This window comes from Semicossyphus pulcher, unplaced genomic scaffold (genome assembly GCF_022749685.1).
Source record: "Semicossyphus pulcher isolate SPU_LCO1_2020_fin unplaced genomic scaffold, fSemPul1.0.p SCAF_12, whole genome shotgun sequence".
In the NCBI taxonomy this organism is placed as follows: Eukaryota; Metazoa; Chordata; class Actinopteri; order Labriformes; family Labridae; genus Semicossyphus; species Semicossyphus pulcher.
The window spans coordinates 9,036,529-9,055,967 of record NW_027211626.1 but is presented as its reverse complement, the minus strand read 5'-3'; the positions used below and the strand labels follow the sequence as shown (position 1 = coordinate 9,055,967).

General features: G+C 43.9%; 1 protein-coding gene across 9 annotated transcripts in view; it reads right to left on the bottom strand.

Annotated features, from left to right (window-relative positions):
* Positions 1–19,439, bottom strand: part of kcnma1a (potassium large conductance calcium-activated channel, subfamily M, alpha member 1a) — a 166,316-nt gene that overhangs the window by 146,479 nt on the left and 398 nt on the right. The gene's annotated exons all lie outside the window — the stretch shown is intronic.

Here is a 19,439-nt window from a genome sequence, read left to right as displayed (position 1 = left end):
CCCTTGCTTCCTGTCTTTATTCTAGACTCTTTCTGGTACAGGTTCCAGTATCGTTATGGGCCTCCAGTACAGCCTAAGCTCTAGAATCAGGTACCTTTATGATGATTTATCAACCTCAGGTAAACTAGCATAAGGTGTGTCTGTTTTTCCACCTTTGAATTAGATATTTCTTTTACACTGGTATCAAAGGGGTACAAGGTATCAGCCAGGAATGCAGTCTGGGTATCAGGAAGGAAAAATGGTATCTGAACGTTCACCTCATTTGGCTGCTGGTGTTTGCTTCAACGTTTACCTCACAGAAGCGACAGTAGTATCAATCCTCTAATCTAAGTGTGGGCAAGAAAGCAAAGAAACATCTTCTCCAAAACTTTTCCTTTTAAATCTGCCCTTCTGACTCGTCTCCAGTTCCCATCGGTTCCTTTCAAACTGTCCAACCTCTCCTCCATGTATGCGTACTGCGAGAAAGAGGCTGCACAGAAAAGCAAACCCCCACCTGTGTGTCATGCACAGCCTAAATGTCAGACTACTAATGCTTCTAATGGTGTGTGTGTGTGTGTGTGTGTGTGTGTGTGTGTGTGTGTGTGTGTGTGTGTGTGTGTGTGTGTGTGTGTGTGTGTGTGTGTGTGTGTGTGTGTGTGTGTGTGTGTGAGTGTGTGTAGGGGGGGATGAGGTGAATCTGTGTGTGAGGTGTATGTGTGAATAAAAACAGCAGGGCCAAGGCTGGCCTGGAGACAGCAGTAAATCACATTATGCATTGCAATCTCTATATATCACAGCCACTGCCATCCTGCCCACCGGCTTCCCACTGCTGTTCCAAGTCTCCTCTCCGTATTTCACTTTGCTAAAAAGACTGATGAAAAGACATCACAGGAGAAAACTGATGAATTCACTATGTCCGAGTTAATTAAATGCTTTTATGTGCAAAACGTCCTCATCAGACATAGCTGCAGTGCAACAAAGAGGCCCTGCGTCTGTGTGTGTTATTGGACCAGAGTGTGGAAATGGACGTAATGACTAGACTGTGAAAGGCCGAACAAGGCTCAGAAAGATCCTCTTTATCTATTTATAACGAGGCAGATGTATTTCCCGACTTGTGTGTCTTTGTTTCTTATCTGCTAGCATGCATTTTTAAAATCGCATAAACCCTGCATTTCTCACACCCACACGCACACCTCGCCAAGAACGGGCTGCTTTGATCGACAGGGAGCATGGCGGCGATGGTCAGAGGCTGCGTGTCGGAGTAATTACAGAGCAGCCATGTTAGCAGGCCAGGGCTAGTCCCGCAGGAAGAGGAAACAGCAGCGGTGCAGCTTGCATAGGTAGGGTTTCACCTCAAAAGACACCCCCGCCTTTGTTCTGTCCTCCGGGCCGTCATGTGAGAACACGCAGACGGCTAATTTCTCCTACGACCCTCGTCAACTTTGACCCCGTCCCCTTTGGAGACAGGTGAAAGGCTCCTTCTCCGGTGAGGCTCAAGTCACAGTTTTCCATTTCTGATCCCCTAAGCAGAGGTCAACTCCCTAAAGGGGAAGGGTAAATCACCATGTAATAAAGAGGGAACGCACCATTAATCCTCTCATAAATTGTGACAGCCGAGGATTGCAACCGTTTACTCCCTTTCTGCCGTCCATCTCTCCTCGCTTCAACCCCGTCTCGTCATGCTTTCTGATGCTGACTGACTGAAGAGTCTATTCAAGTGTCTTAACACTGCTTTGTTTCTACATGTCATCTGTGATATCACTTATGATCTGTCCCACTTGGATCCTCGAGGGTGGAGGGCAAAATGAACAACAAGGGGCTTCAGACAGCAGACACCGGTTTTGTCTGACCGCCAGATTTTCAGGCCGCGGCTCCTTCGGGGGAACACGGGGGAGAAGTGAAGGACAATGACAGATGAAGATACTTTGGAACAGAGGAAAGGGAGAGGGAATGATGAAGGGAGTAGCAGGTGGGTGTTAAAGGGGCAGAGAGGATCTAAATATGTAAAATAATGCGGATAAACAAAAACAAAAGATATAAAATCAACAAAGAAGGATATATATATAAGCTGGTAAAGAAAAAGAAGGTGAAAGTTCTCTGAAAACTGGCCAGCATACTTCTGTTCCTCATGTTCGCTTGAGACAATGTGCAGCAGAGCAGCTGCTCAGCTTAGCGCTCTCCTGCTCAGGGGAGCTAAACTATTTACAATCATATCCAGAGATATCTATCAATAATGACATGACATGTTTAAAGGTATTTTTGATCAGCATATATAGTATTAGCATTAAGAGAAGGCATTGTAAGTTTATGGAAGCTAATGGATTATGTTTTATATTTAAAAAGAACAAGTTATATATATGTGACAAATAAAAGATTTCCAGAAAGTCAAACCCTTTTCTGATACTATTTAAAGGAGCAGTTAACCCCTGGACAAAGCCACTGTGAGTCAAGCCGGTGTTCTCTGTAATCAATAGAAGCAATAATATTTGACATTGGCGCCATAGCTGTGGAGAAAGAAGCTCCTGGTTTCGCCCATTCTACATTCCTACAACACCCAGCGTGCATTGCGCCCCTCCCTCTGAAAGGAACAGCCCACCGAGAGAAGCTGGAGTGAAATACTACTGTATTCACTGCAGGCAATGGCTCAGAGCGGTACAGAATCCGCCATACGACGAGATACCGGTGGATCGTCTCAAAAATCTTCAGGTCTGCAGTCTACATTTCAAACCTGACGATTTTGACCTCCAAAGGCACAGAGAGACATTGGATTGTCCTACCATAATGGCATTAGCTGGCATGAGGTTGAAAATCAGCGAACTGGCCCTTTAAGGCCTTAACGACCACTATTTATAAAGGTATGTAGCAGATGTATGTGTATGTGGCAGAGTCGGCCATTCCCGTGCTGGACGGATGATTTCAATGCACTCTGGATTCATAGAAAACGCTGCATGCATATAACTGACTCCTATATTATCTCTCTGACACCAGCCTGAGGGTTACTGCTCATGCAAACCAAACATTTCCTGCTGCCATGAAAGAAAGTGTTTCTTGCTTTTGTTAGGGTTCATTAAGTGTACATGTACACAACAAGACATCAAACGCCTTCCTCATTTATCTTCTGCAGATTAGTTTAAGATAATGCAGGGAATAAGGGAACAGGAAGGAGCACGCACAGAGGGCTTTTATAAAAGACTCAAAAGTGTCTGAAGGCACGATATAAATTCTTCAGTAAGGCGGTAATGTGTTTCTGACAAGTTGCTGCTTAAGATGTGTTTGACGCACGCAGAACTCTGTGACCTGTAATATTAAATATTTAGCATTTTAGCATGCTGAAATCTTAAAGAGGGTATTATGCTAATTTCAAGCTTCATACAGCCTCTGCCTAAAACGACTTAGTCAGCTCTGTCCCTTTAAGAAACCCCGCCCCTACCCGCTTTTTTCTGATTGGCTAGCTCTGCCGAGCCTGCTGAGGAAAAAAACTGTGTGAAACCTGGCGTTCACAGCATGCTGCAGACTGAGCTGAGAAGCCTGGGGATTACAACATACTTTTACCTACAGATGTGAAACTTCACCCACGTTTAGGTTGGACATCCAACACTGTAACATTATATATATGTCTTAAAATGTGAAACACCGTAATACCCTCTCTTTAAGGACTACAATTAAAAGGAAAGCTGAATTAAAACTTCCCCTCAAACTTTTTTCTGCCGCAACTTTTCCCAGAATCTAACCATGTAACATCAACTGCTTTTAAACAGTTTTTAATGAAGAGTTTTTCTCACTTTTGTCAAAACAAAAAAGCTCAACTCAACAGTGTGTTTCTGGTTCTTAATGCTCCTTTAAAGTCTCAATTAAAAGCTCTGCGTGGGATTGTTCTTTCAATCTCAAATCCGCCCACTCCCTCAAGATTTCAGACCATTACTGCCTGTTCCTGCAGATGTGCCAACCCACTCCTGCTGCCTCAAAATTATGGCCACTCCTGATGGCAAAAATGTTTTTACTCAGAATCTCTCAGCCCTGTCACACAGGGAAAATAAGACACATTAGCCCACATGGGTTCTTTTAAAAGTTGCTGTAAGAGGCAAAAAAAAAAAACAATACCGATACAATTTAAAAAAGTATTCTAATTACAGGAAACTTTTAAGTAAAAGAAAAGTAACAAAACAAATCAGCCCTGGATTCGGCTGTTTTGTGTTTGGCCTTGTCCACAGCTGATAGTTTGACTTGTCATGGGAGGAAAAGCACACGTGGAACTATTAATATTAATTATGGCTCTCTACCAGTGAGCCAGCATTTTCACCACAATGCAAGCTTTACAAATGATATCAACACATTTGCAATTCTCCTGATATATAACAAGACTCTTCAGGGCTGGCCAAATTAGTTAGTATGGCAGTGGTTATGATATCGTTGAGCGCCAGGCTGATTAAGTGGCCTAATATTATTAGCTGATAATCATCTATTTCAGATGGATGGTAAATGATAAATACTGTAAACTGTACTTATTTAGCGCTTTTCTAGTCTTCAGACCGCTCATAATGCTTTTACACTACATGTCACGTTCACCCTCCGATGGCAGAGGCCTAAGAGCCAATCTCCAATCAGGAGATATGCACACGGCTATGTCTTCGGGGGCAAATTGGGGTTCAGTGTTGTGAAGAACACTTTGACATGTGACTGCAGCAGTCAGGGATTGAACCGCCAACCTTCTGATCGAGAGACGACCGACTCTACCACTGAGCCACAGCCTTTAAAGGCAGTACAGAAAAAAGTACAATATGTCTTGGTGGAATCAGTGTCCAGTGTAGAACAGGGAGCGCCGATTGGTCTATCTTTTATATGTAAAGTGCGAATGTCTTTAACAATGACATGTTTGGAATTGTTAGCAAAAATGTTTGTATCATGTTTTTATTCATAAAGATAATGCATTTAAAATGTTGTTTCTCAAACACTATATACACCTCAAAACTCCAGATTCAGTCGTATTAGAGTACGGTCTTTATCCTGCTCAGGGTTCGCTTCTTATCAGTGGACCTTGAAAATACACGTACATCTCACCTCTGTGTGTCCAACAGTGTTTTATAAACGTGAAAGGAATTCCTGCTTGAAGCAACGTAATCACACAAGATGGGAAGACTTTCCCTGATTGTTCATATTTAGGCTAAAATAAAAGATTCTCTCACACCTCATGTTTTGGTCGCTTGATACCCAGAAGCTTCAGACTTTTTATATCCATGACATTTACGGAGTGTATTTACTCTCCCTGAAGAATTAACCATGTCACTCTTCAACACTCTTCCTCCCAGTGGCACCCCTCAGGCCAAAATGTCAACTTTGCACACAATACAATCTAATATGCATAATCTAATGAGCAGTTTGCCATGAGATTTGCTGAGTGTAACCTTTACTTTAGCCTCGCTATGACAAACCTTTTCCCTTTTTTGTCCCTCCACTGCTGGTGAGCATGCAATGGTGGCACTGTTTCCCCCATCTCTGTTACATCACTTGTACTTGCATGACTTCTGCAACTGAAGTTAAAAGAGGATTATTAAATGTATACAGATTTTTTACTCAGTTTAATTCTTTTCTACTCTTGCACATTGGATTTCAGGAAAAATACAAAGGGCTCTGCAGTGTTTTTTCAAGCCCTGAAAGTACTGACTGTGCCAGGAATGAAAAAACACAAACCTTACTTTGATGTTAAACCACCAGATGCTGCACCTTTTATCACAGTCGGTGCATCGCTCACTGAAAGGAGAGGTATTCAGATAGTCCTGCCATGTACTACCACCACCGCTCCCCTGCTGCCGTATTAACAACCTGTTCACATATCTGCTTCAGTTTCAATGCAGCCGACTGAACCCTGCTTTTAAAAATGTGATGACTCCGGCTAATTGTTCATTTTCTGAGCATTAGTCAAAGAGCGGGGTGCTGCTCTGTTACACGAGTTGTGTCAAGTCAATTATTTCATCAGAGCGCTGCTGCAGAAAGATTCATGTTCAAAAAAGTAGAGATAAAACATCAGTGGTGCATTCAACAGAGCAAACTCTACGAAAACAGCTCGTATCTAGAAGTTTATTTCTAAGAATATTTACATAAAATAATTTAAGAATATAGTTTTGATTATTTGAGCAAAGATATAGAAGTCAAACAACCACTTTTTAGGCACTGAAATATCCCGTCATTGAACGAGAAGCCTTCCTCATTCCCCTGCGCTCTCCATGGTGCTGAAAAGCTTCACTTGTGCAGCATAGCTGAGGCATATGGCCATTATGTTTAACACATCCTGCCAAAACACAGAGATGCAGCACGACTGCTGCTGTGTCGCTATGTCCAATGGATTCCACGCTACAGAGAGAGCATTACATTGTCTGAATATTAGAACTAATCCCTGCCGCTGCCCTGGTCAACAGCATAATTGGAGCACACATTGCAGCACAGACCGCAAACTATCCAGAAAGCATGCAGAGCGGGAAAGCACGTTAATAACTGTAAAGATAACAACGTAGTGAGTAGGAATGAGTATCAGGGTTGGAACAATATTACAAATTACTTTCTTATCATGCACGTGGACATCTGCTCGCCAGCAAGAAGCAATTGTGTTCCCACGTTTGACGCATTTCTAATTCTGCTGTCAACAATGCTGCAATCTATTTTTGATTCACACGCTTTAACGAATTATAACGGCGCCGCATTTCTGTATGTTGACCTCCACTGACTCGCACATTGCAACACGGGAAAGCCCGCACTCAGCACCGATTAACGGCTCTGAATATGCATCATTTCTGCAGCTATGAAGAGAAAAGACAGGAATGTGTTAACATGTTCGCTTCCAAGTATTATGCAAGTCCATCTGACAAGGCAGGACCAAAGAATGAGGCATCACACCTGGCACCGAAACCATAACAAGCGGCTTCATAACAGACACCTGTTGCATTTACATGATGCGTTTGTTCAGCCTCAATAGATCGACTGTATAAATAAATTACAAACAGCTGATAGAAATGCAGATATTTCATATCTTAGTGGCATTGTGTGCGGCTGAGTGTATTCATTTAAATGATTTCACAGTGACTCATGAACAGTAATCACTGATATAAACACTCAGCACACAAGCAATGGAGGAGATCATGAGTTATATTTGTATCTGCATTGTTTGTCATAATTATATAATATTACCCATGATGCTCAAAATCAAAATGTGGAGAAAGACACTTATCAATACAGATTGAAAGTATCTTCTGTGTAAATGCTCCCCAGGAGAACAGCAATGCAATTTAATAGTGTTTCAGCTGCTGACCAATTAAAGCGTTGCTTCATCTCAATGGCATAGGCTGTCAGTGAGCAGGAAGGCCGCTCCACATTATCATCCATCTTTAATGAGGCATTCAGTGATGAACCCATACACTCTCTGCATCATCTGTACATGATGTCTACACATGCTGTCATTTGGGAGCTCAACCACAAGGCGCATCGTCTTACAAAGCTCGTGTCACTCTGAAGCGGGGCCTCGCTCGCCTCACTCGGTTCGCGTCCAGATACATTTCACAGCTTTCAGAGCCGTGGCCGCCCAGCACGCGGAGCACGAGCGAGGCGGCACCTTCTGGGAGATCGCTTTTGAAGCTTCTAAAACAAGGCTGTAATTGACAGCTGGGCTATTCATTCTGCACAACCACTCTGGAAAATGTCAGAAGAAGTCAAGAGGTAAAATCATTGTGTAGCAGGCGCTCACTTTAGTCTAACAGGGTTCAGCTTGTAGGCTGCCATCACTGTCAGACAGACTTGTATTCCCCCATAAAAAAACATCCCATTTTATTAGTGCATGGTGCCCAGTTAGCTGACTGGGATGCTGCCAAATGGGGTGCAATCTTAGCATTGTAGCATGGCTGCTATGAATGCACATTGCTGGCATGCAGAGAGGAACCTGAGCCTGCTGTTAGCCTGCAAGAATGACAATTAGCATATTAGCTTAGCCCCCTTGGAGGTTAATTGAGCCAGGTTGCTGAGGGCAGTGGCTGAGGTGGCGGTGATGTGTAATCCTAACGCTCTCCTGTCCTTTCCCTGAGAATGTAAGCTTGTATGTGTTTGTGTGTTCATAGCGACATGTTTGTTGCTAAGAGAGAGAGCTGGGCTGTAAATAGGAAGCAGAAACGGCGCCTGCTGAGATCTTTGAAGGTCACAGCCGTGTCCTCTACACACACTGTCTCCATCTCTCTCTCTCTCTCGCTCTGCTCGCATGAGTGCACACAGCTCAAAGCACCAATTATAACGTTAACCATGTTTTGATGGGCACATATCAGCGCTCCGCTGGCTTCGCTGATTTCTGAGGCGCGGTGGTGGGCTAAGGGGAGTGGAGGGAAGATGAAGGGAGAACAGAAGAGACGGCTGCCCGATAATCAGCACCAGAAAAGACTAGTCCTGACGGGCTTTAGTCCATGCAATGGCACAGAAGGACTGCAAATGTCTAGTATTTGAACAGTGCATGACAGACTACATGAAAATTCTGACTGTGCTGCTTCACCAGATGAAATCTGCAGAAAAATGAGTCAGCCAAGTGCGTACATGGGTTGTTTTTTTTTCTGCCTATTGTAGTGCCATTTCTTGGACAATTTTCAAATGCTATATATCACTAGAAATTGTACAATCTAAGCTAAGGGGTTAAATATGTCAATGAACAATAATAAACAAAAATGTCACTCAATTCTGAACAATCTACAGGTGATATTTTATAAGTTATCTTCTATTTATGGATTTCATTTTAGATCATTGTATACAGGATTATGGAAACAAGGATCCCACACAGTTACTAGAGTTTAATGTCTTACATAGGGAGAGAATCCCAGCAGTATAAGACAGTATACAAGATCTCACATCTGTGTCTCTGCTACTCTCAAAAACAAAAGCACTGGGAGGTTTGAAGACGTAAGTAAGCATGAAAATTAAGCTGCACAAAAAACCTGTCAGGCCCCCGTGCACGAAAGAGCAGGGACCAGTTAATGAAAGTACATGTTGCTCTCCTTCTTAATCTACAGCACAAATACCTGTTGCAACAAAAACAGGACACATGCACATGTGTTTATCCGCACCTTTTCAAAAATAACATCAGCTTAAACCTTCTCTTTCTCCTGCAAACTGCCGCAAGAGCATTAAATATGATTTCTGTGGCCTGGCTATGGTGGGAGCAGTCAACCCACACACACACACACACACACGCACGCTCACACATTTCCGTCCTCTGATGTTAAGCAGTTTAAGGACGACAACAGCTGAGGAAGAAAGCTGGTAGACTAGAAACCATAAGCCATGATCCTGCTTGGCTAGCCAGGCGCTAGCTAGCTATCTCCCTCCTGCAGGCCTCTCTTGCAGGCTTAGCCTAGCCGGTCTCAACCAGCGGATCTATATGCAAATGGTTTCCACTGCCAGCTTGGATCAGGTGGCTTAGACCCTTTCACACATTTCCAATGATAGGAAGCCAGTCTAGCGCTCTTCCCCCATGTGGAGCCAGGTATACCCTTCCCCTCTGACCTTTGACCTCCGAAATAGTTCCTGGGGCGTGGAAGTCCTTTTAATAGTCCAGTGACTGGCCAAAGAAGACATAACAGCATGACAGCAGGGGAGCGCAGTTTGGGCTCAGGGGGGTTGACCTCTGTGTCTGCCTCATGATATACATAGTCGTGCCTGATATATAGCCTCTCCTTGTCTGTGGATTACCATACATCAGCATGGCACACTACAGTTGTCCCTAGATGGCCATCAAATCAGGCCCGGAGAATTAGGGATTAGGGCCGAGAAAAGGGAGGATCTGCACTGCAGAATAACTCATGAGTCACACGTTCCACATTAGAGGAGTGAGAGGAAAGTTAATCACTGTTACTGGATAGAGCAAGTTCGTTAAAGCTTTAATCTTATCTTATATGTGTTGCTGCCGTATATATAATATCTTTAACATTTACACCTTAAAAAATGCAAGAACAAAAAGATGCGATACACAGTTCTGACTGTTGATCAACTAAAAAAAACATTTTTAATAGAGACTCTTTTTACTAACTCGAGTTTGTATGAGTCACTCGCTAAAGAGAGTCGGGTTTTCGAGTCACTCGAGTCATTTACCCAGAGCCTGAATCCCCCACCGGCCCAAACGCCCATGGAGCATGCGCACTAGAGACTTCCGTTGCCCGATCGAGCTAACTTCTGGTTTAGCATGCCGCTAACATTAATGGAGATTCAATTTACAGTGCAGCTCTTCTAGACCTTCTCATTGTTTTTAGATCCAATTAATCGATCTCTGATAGTAAAGCTAGTCATTTTGCGGGTTTGTGGCGCTCATTTTCCCATGATTCTGTGCGGAAAAAGTGCTTTTTGTGCCCTGCAATGTTAGGAGAGCGGGTACTGAGTGATTCAGTGAGTGATTCGTGTAACTCGAGTCAGACCTTCAGCTCAGGGCAGGGAGCGAGCACAGGGCAGGGAGCGAGCTCCGGGCGCCGGACTGTGGGAGCGAGTACTGAGTTGAAACGCCAAAGAGGTTGTTTTTTAACACAGGGCGAGGCTTATACGGTGGTCTCGCCTCAAATTCGCAGTTTGCAGTGGCTAGTAGCAGGTGGGAGGGGTGAGTCAGTGAACGAGGTAGGGGAGATGAGGAGTTTGTTTCGAATGATAGACTCATGACTCGCACATCACTAAGTTTAAACCCCAATTTAAACCAGATTTACATGAAATCTTAACTTCTTCCAAGTACACTTCTCAAACAATGTCAGTCATTAACACTGTTAGTTCCCTTTAAATGCATTGCTAGCTTGCCTGACAGAACAGGCAACAATGCATGTAAACAAAAACAATAGGTTTTAGCCTCTGTCAAAGATCTAGGGGTGCTGAGAGGTAAAACTTCTTCAAGAACTTCAACCAAATCCAGTTGCCTTTTGGATTAAGCTTAGAATTACCATGACCTGGATGACTGAGAACCTTCACAGACATCTCGGGGCGCTGGTTTAGATCAGTGGGTCGAGCAGACGCCCCATATTGTACAGGCTACAGGCCTCAGCTGTTGTGTCAATAAATGCCAAAAAATCAAATTTTTAGGTGCATTTAGGTGAAATGCACTTGAAAAGTCTAAGCTGGTGTTTAATATCTATTTCCCCATCTGTTGTGAATTTAGAAGTTCGTATCAAAGATTCAAATATATGCAAATAAATTAATTATCTCAACTAAGTAAAACCCAAAGCAACTTTTGTTGTTCTGTGGGATCTTAAACCAATGAATCATTTAGCCACCTATCAAACCAAAGAGCTGCTCTCAACTTTTTTTGTATTTATAGAAACAAAATTGCCTTTGGACTGCTCGAGGACACATTTAGGGCATGTTTAACATTTTTAGAACATTTGAAAGACTAAATAAATAAGACAATTAAACCACAGACTAATGATAATGGAAATAATGATTAGTAACAGGCGTGCGCCTGATCAGACGGGCCGGGGGCAGGCATGCGAGCTGTGACGGAAACTGATCACGCGTAGCCCTGGGACAGCTGTGAGGCACGCTCGCTCCAAGCAAGTGTCAACAACAAATGACAAGACACATGCAACCCAACCACTGGCTGCAGGAACACAGTACCCCCACGTATGCGCACATTCCTGAGAGGACATCCAGAATCACAGACGTGGACATAAATGCAGCCGTACGTGCACTGAAAGTCGTTCAGGAGTAAGTGTTTGGGGTTATTCAGTCTCATCAGGTTTTCGCTCTGCACATTTTAGTCTTCAATTAGCTCTGAATTTAAATGAGCAAGTGTGGGAAGGCAAGCCGGGCGTAGTTAGGCTAGTGAGAGCGACAGCTGATCTCCGGGTGTGAGCTCTGTGCTGCTCTGGCGAAATGCAGCTGGTCGGTTGCCAAGCACAAAGGAATACACAGGCTCACAACAGTTCCTCTCTGCAGGCACCTCCGCAATCCTTCCACTTAAAGGTAAGAGCGTCCAAAAGCATACCGCATTCGCTCCGCCATAGAATCGGGCTTTCCTCGCCACACACAGGCCGACACAAATGTAGACGGACGGAGAAACATGCAACAGCGAGGTGGGTTTGATTAATGGCTCCGCAGTGGAAGCCAAGTTTTACAGCATAAAAAAATCAATAACAATCTTCAGTTATGGAAATGAATTGTAATGATTTAATCCACCAGGCTGCCACATCTTATGAGGTCAGATTATAAGATGAGATATAAGCAGATTTAAAGACAATAGTCTCACCTTTCCACCTTGAAACTTAAACCTATTAAACCCTAATAGATAATAAGTTTGCTTTGTCATGAACCCGCTAACTGCAGGCCGATAAAGGTCAGAGAAGATGACGCTCAGGCACCTGATGTGTCCTCGCCTCACCTCGTTCTTTATTAGTCACATCACAGGAGCAGGAGTCTGCCCTTCTGCGAGAGCCAACACACCGCACATCAAACTCTCATTAAATAAGATGAAATTTTAATGACGCCATGATTGCCACAGGGACGCCGGGCTGGTGCGGCAGCAAACAAACATGAGGAAAAGGCAGGAGCTAAGAACAAATGATCCAGGATAAAAGGGGGAAATGGCTTCTCCATTATTCATACTTAGAGTTAAAAATATATGAGTTGAAACTGAACGATATGGTTTGCACACTTGCGCAGGGGAGAACATTAAGTATCAGAACAAAAGACGGATGTTCAACAAAGTGTGAAGATATCAGTGTTTCGGTACCGATTCACATGCAGAAAAACACACGCATGATCCATCAAAACCCAGATTTAGCGACAGGGAAGCTCAACATACAGAGCACATTGTACAGGTGCCTGTTGAGCTGCTCGGACAGAATCGACTGCACCATCCTGACGCCTGTTGGCTCTAAAATGCACACAAAAAAAAATCCACGTTGCACCTCAGGGGGATGAGGGGGAGGCTGCTGCACCGAGGTGAGGTGGGAGGCGTATTTTTGCACTCCTTATTTATCTCACCGGGAGTGATGCAGTGTGTAGTTTGGTGCTAGGATTGGCAGTGAACTCTGGCTTGTTGTCAGTTCAGCTAAAGGTGTAAACACTTCAGGTACTTTTAATAGCAAACCACCTCCCTCCTTTTGGATTTGTGACAGGTGGAAGGGGTTTACTGTATCGCACATCACAAGTCGCTATCGGCTCCTCTTCTTACTGTTGCCGAGCAGCAGACTGATCTCCTTCATGCCTTAAGATGTAGCAGCTCTTCATGTGACAGATGTGATGACTTCCACGCAGTTTGTCACTGGGAACACGATCATTTTGTTCTTCATAAAACCGGTACAATCTAGCAGACATCCAGCAAATCGGGCTTCAGTGAAATCATTTTGCACACTAGCTTATAGTGCATATAACTTACTGATAATAGCATTAGCTGACATTAACCTACAGCTGAATTAACCAGCTGACAAAACCCGAAATTTCGGGTTAGAGTTCACTATTTAATTTTGGCTAATCTGCAGAGATTTTCTTGATTACTTGTGAAACCGAAAATATATTCTGTTATTGTTTCTCTGGAAATCCTCCAAACTTGACCGGAGCATTGGCAATCGGTATTCAGACCCGGGTCAAATGACTCTGCAGCAGACCCGGGTAATTATCGCCTCGGCTCCGATTGGCATTGATGGGAACACCAAACCCGGGTCGACGCGCTAACCTCTGCCCCCCTTTCAGGCGCGATGCTCTGACGCGCTTTGAAGTTCCGGCCGCTATCGCGTAAATACAGAAGAACTACACACACAACAGCGCATTTGTTCTTAGTTTCGTGCAAGATGCAGCAACACCGGCAAGACAGCGAGGTGAGAGAGCTTCTTCTGACCCGAGGGGAAGAAGAAATAAGGCGACAGGGCGACTATTGTTTACTAACCCTGTTTCCGGTGCGCTTGTGACGTCAGACGGTGACGCAGCGGAAAAGAGACCGACAGGAGGATACTTCACTGGCAATGGGAAAAGGGACATTTATTAGCGGGTCTTTCCGGGTAGGGCTGAACAGTTAATGAAAATTTAATCGAAATCGCAATATGTTTTATATATTTTCAAATCGCACGAGGCGCAATATTTATTAAAGGTAACATATGCGTGTTAAATATTGTGCTCCAGAGATGTTCTGGCCTACACATCACACACAGACTTAAATATCAAATATCTTTGTTTGGTACAGACCCCTGCAGAAAACACACCATAATCATGTTTTTCAATGAAAATGATGTAAAACTATCATTCAATTTAATATTGCAAATCATATCTAAATCGCAATATCAGTCAAAATAATCACAACCAGATATTTTTTCTGAATCGTTCAGCCCTATTGCAGGGTCTTGTCAGCGCACTAACTATGGTGGGGAAGGGGTATAAGGACGTGAGATGCCCCCCCCGACCCTTTACCCACAGCAAGAAAAACACACGCGATGATGAAACCAACTATTGACCATTACATTCGTTGACAACTATTTTGTTATTGATTTTTGTCAACAATGTCGACCAAAAAACAGAATAATTTATCAGATTTACCGAGCTTCTTTTTTTAATCAGCACATGAACTTATAGTTAGATTTCGTGATTTTTGTGTTACCTCTAATAGAAACTTTACTGTGCGTTAGCTTAGTTTAATAAAAGATAAACTATATTCGATCAATATGATTTACTCCCAGACCATGTTAAGTGTACCTATTTTTTAGGAAGGCCATGTTTTCACAGAGTAATTTCTCCAGAGAAAGACGGTGCCGTCCATGTTCAAACAGCAGTTGGTTCCACAAACGCAAAGCCTCTATACTCCTCCTCCCCACGCAGCCCGAATAACAGAGGCGTCATATAAGAACTCCTGGAGGTGGCATGACGCAGAGTGGATAACTACACCATTAGATAACAATACAGCAGTGAAGCAGCAGAGCACAGGAACCCGCACACAAACACCACACATTCAGCAAGACTACACGAGCACAGGAGAAGGAAAAATAAAGCAGGCTTATATGCTAATAGAGGTTTCCTCCACTTCAGTATCACTGAGTGCTTGTGCTTATATTTCTGTCAGTCATGCATATGTATTAGCATTGTCTTGAGTGAGTCTTTCCCTAAGTAGGAAACCCCTTATTTAGAACGAGTGCAGTCTCGAACCGCACTGTAAAAAAAAAGAGAATGAAATAATGAAGCTCCTCCAGACAGCCGGAGAGCTGCTGTTTGCAGCGGGACTTAGAGGATAAGCTCACAACAAATGTGGTTGATTTGTGGTTTAAAAACGGCCCCTGAAACCCAGCAGATAAATGATGCTATAAATGTTGCCATTACCAGCTCAGTGTTAGAAAAATCAATGTGGGTTTTCTTTCTTATTTCATGTTGTTTTTCTTATTCTTGTTGCTGTTTTAGTCCACCCTGGAGACGGCAGCAGAGCTGTGAAACATTATTGCGTTGTCTGCAGTACAATGGCACCGTCTTGTTAAAGAAAGATAGAAGTAACAAGGTGATTATACCTGGTCTCTTGAACTTAGTGGCTCTGCAGTAATAAGGACAGAATAAGTGTCTTTTGATGGCGGCCTGCGGGCTAGCACGCGTGCCGGTGGGTCCCGTTTATAGAGCCCTACAATAGGTCAGAGCTAAAACATAACAGGAGATTTGAGACTACGTTATGTGATGGGATAAATAAGACATTATTCAAGACACCTTTTACCCTTCTGTGTTACAGACTAGCTAGCTAAAGGTCTTTACAGACGGGGGGCGACATTTTGCCTGCGTACCCGCTCGGATCGTGGGGTCTCACTGCGCTCCTCATGTGAATAGACAAGCACACAAGCGCTCCACGAGTAAACACCAGGCAGTCTATGTGCGGTAACCATGGAAACGGCTTCTGCACATGACTGTATCCCTACCGGTACAACTGCATTTTCCTTCCAGCTAACGTGACATATAGCCTGGCTTAAGTTAAAAGCATGGTACATTACCTGAAACCTGCTCTGCCATGCAAAGGCCCTCCTGTTAATGTCCCTGTAGCTGTTTAAAAAGTGGTTGTAAAACTCTGGGAAGTCGTGGATCAGTCTTTCATACACTGTTTTTAAGGTTACTACAGCGCGACGCGTAGAAAAAAGTTAAAGCACTTTCAACTCTGGCAGCAGGAGGGCGTGTGCGTGTGATGAGCACGACCGCGACAATTTCATGGGATCGCGCCCACTTGTCGCTCTGCCTGTCAGATCGCCCGCGCCTCCCTACCTGCCCGCTCAAGGCGCGTCAATTGCTCCCTGTCTGAAAAGACCTGAAGGTAGCATTAGCTTCTGAAAGCTGCTGTTTTCTGTTCCGTTTCCCTGTTTTAATCAACAGGTGTCGATCTGTTAGCTGCTATTATATCCATATTTCCAACTAGAAGAAGAAAAATTCCTTTTGCTGAGTCTCAAATTAGCTCGACAGGCCACTGGGCTTGCAACAGACTGGAGGAAACCAGGGAGCCATCAGGCCCTAATCCCAAAGTCTCAAAAAGTTGCACTTAACACGTCTCTTTGCTCATCTTTCCTTCTCCCACTTTGCTCTCTCTGACCCCTGACCTCTGCCTTATAATCCCGACAGAGAAGAGGGCAGTTAAAAGAATTAGGACACAGCTGTGTGTCATCGGCACAGCGCAGGACAGCACCATGCAATGCAACCCCTCGTCACCCTCACACCCCCTGTTTCCACTTCCTCCTGTGTCTCCCTCAGAGTTTCCACCTCTATTTCGCTGCCTCTGATTCCCAGTACTGGCCCGAGAAAGCCTACGGGCCCCCCGCGCCAACTATGCATCCTGTTTCTGACACATGCCAACATCGCCGGCCGGCACTAGTCAGCTGAACACAGATCCAGTTTCCCTCCTTCTTAATACTCCTAACAAGCCTTTTCCCTCCGCAGCCAAGTGTCAAGCCCCGGCAAAGTCACCTCACAGGATGGCTCTGCCGCTCAAACACAACAACACAGAGAGGCACAACAGGAGCAGAATGAAACATGCTTTCATTTTACAGTTTCTGCTCGTTGACAAGAGATGAGATGCAACCAGATCCCCACCAGCAGTCACAAGATGGATCCCTCATTATATTTGCATGGTTTATTTTCAGCACTTTCCAAGCAAGACGGTGAGAAGTATGAGGGATGGCATATGGTTCGGTGTCATTCCTGATACGGGGATGCATTGGGCCGAACAAAATGACAGGAGGCTGACAGCCAAGTAATGGCCTCAAATAACACAGCGAGCAGAATTATCTCTCAGTGGAAGTAAAAGTGGTTTAGATGGGAGGATGTGTCGTAAGCAGACGCAACAATAGTCTTTTTAGTACGAACTATAACTCGGACGGTCCTGAAGTAACAAGGTACGCCTCAATTTGGGATTTTAAGTGTTAATCAATCCATCCATTATCTACATCGCCAGTCGATCACAGAGGCAGACAACCTTTCACAATCACACTCACACCTACGGGCAATTTTAGAGTCACCAGTGAACCTGACGAGCACGTCTTTGGACGGTGGGAGGAAGCCGGAGGGAACCCACATGCACGGGAAGAACACGCAAACTCCACACAGACAGGCCGCCTTACGTCCGAATCGGGATTCGAACCGGGAACCTTCTAGCTGTGAGGCGTGAACCACTGCACCACTGTGCAGCCCATTTTAAGTGTTGATTTCATCTAGAATCTAGATCCGACACTGTTTAACTGTTTACGTGTCATGTGTTGTGTGTAGCTGGGAAATATGACTTAAATCAATATTAAAATATTGTTTACAAAATCAGTTAACAGCTTATATGGCAAAAAAAAAATGCTGTAATTGATCTTCATAGGAATACATTTTGTTGTTCTAAACAAAGTTGATGCCCACTCGATTTATTAAAGCTCCTGTGAGGAACTTTCGGTTTGTGTTGATTTTGGCGCCCCCTGTGGACAAAGCCGTACCTCTTATCTCTTTGCTGATTTTGTCCTGTACATGTGTCCTACTTTCTTTAACAGTCATATGTATCACTCACTTTAAATTTCTGCCCTGGAAAATGTAAACAAAGGCAGCGTGCAGTTAATTGCTTCGTCTGTCGCCTACCCCCCCGCCAGCTGTTTCAGGCATTAAAAATAACTATATAGAAATAATCAATGTTGTCGCTGACGGTCTGGTTTGCTTTAGTAGCTCATATAGAGACATCTTAGTTAATTTCATTCTGTTTCATAACCAGTGAAAAAGTCCTCACAGGAGCTTTAAACTACATTTAGAGATTGTGTTAGAGCCATTTCTTTGACCACAGATGGTGTAAACAGATCATCACAATAATAATCAATTATTACGTTTTTCTCAGGTTAATATTCAGACTAAAAACAACCATCCAGAAAATACCAGATTAAAGTGTCACTTAAAAACCAAAAGGCCAGCTTTGTTCTCATTCAGCATGACAGAGCAATGAAGTCTATTTTCTGCCACTTATGCAGTAAAAGGATGATGACTGCGAGCCCCGTCTCACACCTGTCATAATACCAAACAGAAATGGGCAGAAAAGGACAAAGGCCACCCGAAGGACATGACGGAGGAGCAGCAGAGGGGACGGACACAAGACCAAAACATCTGAAGGACAAAGAAGTTTCTCTTTGTCCATCATCGTCTCTGTGTGGAATCTCAACAACACGGCTGCACTGAACACAACACTACCCATTCATTAGCTGATCTTTGGAATAAAATTTTTTCCTCATCATGATGAGGAATTATAAAATACAGCTGCCCCTCTGTTCAGCCAGGGGACCCCTCGCACTACAGCATGAGTCATGTATGAAGCAGGCTTTAAAACACATGTGAATCAGCCGTGAATCATCCTTAACGCAGGCCACCCCAAGCAAAGTAATGGCCAGTTGCCCTTTTTTATCCTGTTTCTATATTTGGCCTGCAGACAGGTGACCACATCATTCCACAAAGACATTTCACATGCAGCATAAACACGTTTGAGCGACCACTGAGCGTAAAAAATTGAAGGGTAGAATCACAGAAATCAGTGGAAGGAAAGAAAGAATGATGTTTCCAGGGATTTAATATTGCAGGGCTGTTGCACACCGAGGGGACGGCCTTGCAGTCTTTGGGTTTTCATGATGAGCGGTCTCAGTGGACTTCATTAGGTCTCACTGGTGGAATGTGCAGGATCATGTGTTTGGTTAAATTAAACTCATGTATGCCAGTAAAAGTCAAGCTGATGTGGCATAAGAATACTCAAACGGAGCAAAATAAGATGAAGGAATAGCTCTCCTCTCATCCCACCCACCCATATCTGTCATGCAACACCACCACCCCCCCCCTTCACTCATGAGTGGGAGTTGGTAAACACAGCCAACGGATAATAACAATCATATTCAAGGCATGCATTCATTATGAAAGGCACTGCAACGGGCACTTGATATCTGTGTGGTGGGTGAAGATGAGGAGGAAATTCAGCCATTTCACAATAAGAGGTCAGGCCAGTGTCACGTATGAGAAAT